Consider the following 4,574-nt stretch of genomic DNA (forward strand, 5'->3'; position numbering starts at 1 on the left):
CAGTTTTTGGCGAGATGTGTGGTGTGGAGAGCACGCATTGGAAAGGGTGTTTCCAGCTTTATATCGTATTGCAGTTAACAAGGACGTGTCTGTGGCGGAAGTGCGATTATTTGCACATGGCTCGCATCAGTGGAATATTCTGTTTAATAGAGATATTCATGATTGGGAATTATCTATGGTTTCAGATTTTTTCAGCTTGTTACATTCTTTTGGGTCTACTATGGCACAACAAGACAGCTTGAAATGGAGGCTCCAGGATCATAAGAAATTCTCAGTAAAAGCGTATTATAAAATTCTGATTTCTCAGGATCACACCTCATTCCCATGGAGGAACATTTGGAGGTTTCGAGTGCCTTCTAGAGTTGCTTTTTTTGTTTGGAATGCCGCCCTTGGGAAGATCTTAACCACGGATAACTTGAGGAAAAGAGGATATGTTGTATTGGATTGGTGCTACATGTGTAGGAAGAATGGAGAATCGGTAGATCATCTTTTACTACATTGTGATGTAGCAAGAGGGCTATGGGATGAGATTTTTCGACGGGTCGGGGTGGCTTGGGTAATGCCTAGGAGAGTGGTGGAGCTCATGGGTTGTTGGAGAAAATTGCAGGGTAGTCATCAAGTGGCAGCAGTTTGGAGAATGATTCCGTTATGTATCATGTGGTGTATTTGGACGGAACGGAATATGCGCTGCTTCGAAGACAAGGAACGAACAATGTTGGAGCTGAAGAATTATTTTATGCACACTTTATTGCTTTGGTTTTCAGCTATTGTATTAAATGGGGATGATATACATGAATTCCTATCTTTAGTTTAACACTCGTAGAATGTATCTAGGTGTTCAACTGTATACTTCCGGTGTACTAGGTATATGCCTATTTCATTCACATCAATAAAGTTTATATCTTACTTATAAAAAAAAAACATGTCCTAAAATTATATCCTTTAAAATGCCAAATTAGCAATTTAAATAGACAGACTACTTAAAATCAACAAATGTATGAACAGTGATGTATCAAATTATACTCTGGATTGGCAGCAGCAGACTTATGAAGGAAAACTCTCACCTTAAACGAGCATTGCGCTTTAATAAGAAACTCCTATCTGTTTTCCCAACCATGTGTAATGTTTTTACACTCTGCTTCAACTTCAACCCTTTGTCCCATGATAGAGGTCTTGAGTGGAATGTAGAATATGAAACCTTAGACGTATAAACAAAAGCAACATCAACAAAGTATACATCAAATTTATAAAATGGATCTAGCATGTGGGAACAAAACAAGAATCCAAATGTCCCAAGCAATAGTGCATAGGATGCTAATGCAAGACAACAATATCACATACTTAAATGGGATCTGGCTAAAGACAGAAAGTTAAGGAGACACCAGTGGTAGAACTGATAACCAATAAAAACACAAGCATCACCACTGACCTAAGGATTCAGAAGCTTAATCAAACCATGAACTAGGAAGAAAACAAATCATGGCTTGAAATGTTTACCAAGTGGATAAACCTATTGCCTTAGAAAATGTTAATTAGTGTAAAATTTTATTCAAAATGTGTTAAACCAAAATTAATTGACTGACGCAAATTTTTCTACATGCCCAACATAAATGATTTCAACTTCAAAATTAGAAACCGCGTAAAACTTTGTCCCATCTCCATTTGGCACTGCAATCCACCCTTCTTTGAAACAACACAATTGTATTCTTGGGCTGCTTACACTCTCTTCTTGAAAGTAGACATTTCAAATATAATAATAGAAAACTACTGCACATGCCGGGTTTATGAAATCCATTTAGTTAAAAGAAGGTTACATGGTGAAAGAGTGGAACTAATGTGGCACCGAACCTAACATAACTTTAACTCTTCTCAAACCCATACAATTACATAAATGTAGTAGTCAAGGTTTTCCTCAATTACCTGCATTTGATAGGTTACCAATGCCATTGTCTCACCCTTAGCCACCATATCATTTATGTCGCAGGGCCTAGTTCAAGAGAAAACCAAACATTGGATTACTCCCAAGAGGTAAGATAATACGTCGAAGTTTACAAGCAACTTATAGAATAAAACAGCTTTTTTAAAATAATAAAAGAACGAAAACTTAACCATGTTCACCACAACAACCCATCTCAAAATCATTATACTAGTAGTAGGCTTTACATAAAGCATAATTAACACTAGCCCATCTCGACAGTATAAAGCAAACATCATTCGAAGTAAAATATTCTAAAATGTGTAACAAAATTACAAACTTGCAGTCAGCAAAATACATGGAACGCCCAACGTCGACTTGGAAGCAAAAAAGAAAAAGAAAAAAACACTCGAAGACCCAACAGAGGATTGTTGGCAACATGGCATCAGGAATACCGAATATCTATCCAAGTCCATTATACAAGCAGAAACGAAATATGCCCCCAAAATACGTAACACTTAATCTGTTTCCTTCCCTTTTTCCTCAATTTTCTTGGCAACCAAACAGAATAAAATGCAATCCCAGCCAAAAAAAACAGAAGAAAGAAAAAGAAAAAGGAAGCAAACCTCTGAGATAAAGCAAAAACCATAGGTTCCAACAAAATACGCTTAAATTCCATAAGAGAGCATCATAACGACCGGAAAAGGTACGAATTTTCACTAACCTGAGCACGTGACTTCATTAGCTCCTCAAACCCAAATCTTCTTCATTTTGGAGTCCTCACTTGGTATAATTATGGGAATGAATAACAAACCCTTCTATCTTTATCCACAATTGAGTTTCTACGCATGGAATAAACAGAAAGAGAAAGAGCAAGAGACGAAAGAAAGATAGGCTTTTGGGTGATTGAATTTAGGGTTTTTATAGCGGATATGATGATGAAGCACCAAAAAATCACCAGACCAGAAGGTAAGGTTAGGAAAGAGGTTAAAATGGCAGAGTTAGATACTTAAATACATAAAAATCAAGTGAAAAAGGAATCAGTGGCGTTTGTGAATTGCCCCTAAATTTAATGGTAAAAAAAAAAAATAAAGGCATGTAAATTTAAGGGGAGAAAATTAAATATAATAATAATAATAATAATTTTTTTTTTAATTTTTGGAAAGAGACAAATCTAAAAAGAAGGTTATTTTGAATGGAGTTTTATTATGTACAAGTAAGTTTACGTATCAATTTGTGTATTAATATTGTTGCTTTTATATTCAACACCCAAGCAGACATGAAGATAGAGCGGGCAATAATTTTAGGTTTAACACATTTTGAATAAAATTTTACACTAATTAACATTTTCTAAGGCAATGGGTTTATCCACTTGATAAACATTTCAGAAGCCATGATTTGTTTTTTCTTCCTAGTTCATGGTTTTGATTAAACTACAATCCTTAGGTCCCAGTGGTGATGCTTGTGTTTTTATTGGTATCAGTTACCACTGAGTGTCTTAACTTTCTGTCTTTGTAGATCCATTTAAATTATGTGATATTGTTGTGCATTATCCTATGCATATTGCTTGGGACATTTGGATTCTTGTTTTTGTTCCCACATACTAGATCCATTTATAAATTTGATGTATACTTTGTTGATGTTGCTTTTGTTTATACGTCTAGATTTTATATTCTACATTCCCTCAGACTACCATAGGACAAAGGGTTGAAGTTGAAGCAGAGTGTAAAACATTACATGTTGGGAAAACAGATAGGAGTTTCTTATTAAAGCGCAATGCTCGTTTAAAGGTAGCTTCCTTCATAAGTCTGCTGCTGCCAATCCAGAGTATAATTTGATACATCACTGTTCATACATTTGTTGATTTTTTTAAAGTAGTCTGTCCATTTAAATTGCTAATTTGGCATTTAAAGGATATAATTTTAGGACATGTTTTTTTTTTTATAAGAGATAAACTTTATTGATGTGAATGAAATAGCCATGTACCTAGTACACAGGAAGTATACAATAGAACACCTAAATAGATTCTAAGAGCGATGAACTAAGGATAAGAATTCATGAATATCATCCCCATTTAATACAATAGCTGAAAACCAAAGCAATAAAGTATGTAGAAAAAAATTCTTCAGCTCCACCATTGTTCGTTCCTTGTCTTCAAAACAACGCATATTCCTTTCCGTCCAAATACACCACATGATACACAACGGAATCATTCTCCAAACTGCTGCCACTTGATGATTGCCTTACAATTTTTTCCAACAACCCGTCAAATCCACCACCCTCCTAGGCATTACCCAAGCCACACCAACCCTTCAAAAAATCTCATCCCACAACCCTCTCGCTACGTCACAATGTAGTAAAAGATGATCTACCGATTCTCCATTCTTTTTACACATGTAACACCAATCCAATACAACACATCCTCTCTTCCTCAAGTTGTCCGTGGTCAAGATCTTCCCAAGGACGGCATTCTAAACAAATAAAGCAACTCTAGAGGGCACTCGAGACCTCCAAATGTTCCTCCAAGGGAATGAGGTGTGATCCTTTGTAGTCAAAATTTTGTAATACCCATTTACTGTGAATTTCTTGTGATCCTGAAACCTCTATTTCAATCTATCATGCTGTGCCATAGTAGACCCTAAGGAGTGTAGCAAGCTGA

General features: G+C 35.8%; 1 long non-coding RNA gene across 1 annotated transcript; it reads right to left on the reverse strand.

Moving 5' to 3' along the window:
• Window positions 1-1,046: 1,046 nt before the first annotated feature.
• On the reverse strand, window positions 1,047-2,896 carry LOC118346678. Its single transcript, XR_004799966.1, has 3 exons — window positions 2,640-2,896; window positions 1,921-1,987; window positions 1,047-1,198 (listed from the first exon to the last, which is right to left on the reverse strand). It is a non-coding gene; the product is annotated as an uncharacterized LOC118346678 (long non-coding RNA).
• Between the last annotated feature and the right edge of the window lie 1,678 nt (window positions 2,897-4,574).

The sequence above is a fragment of the Juglans regia genome, unplaced genomic scaffold (genome assembly GCF_001411555.2).
Source record: "Juglans regia cultivar Chandler unplaced genomic scaffold, Walnut 2.0 Scaffold_8, whole genome shotgun sequence".
NCBI lineage: Eukaryota > Viridiplantae > Streptophyta > Magnoliopsida > Fagales > Juglandaceae > Juglans > Juglans regia.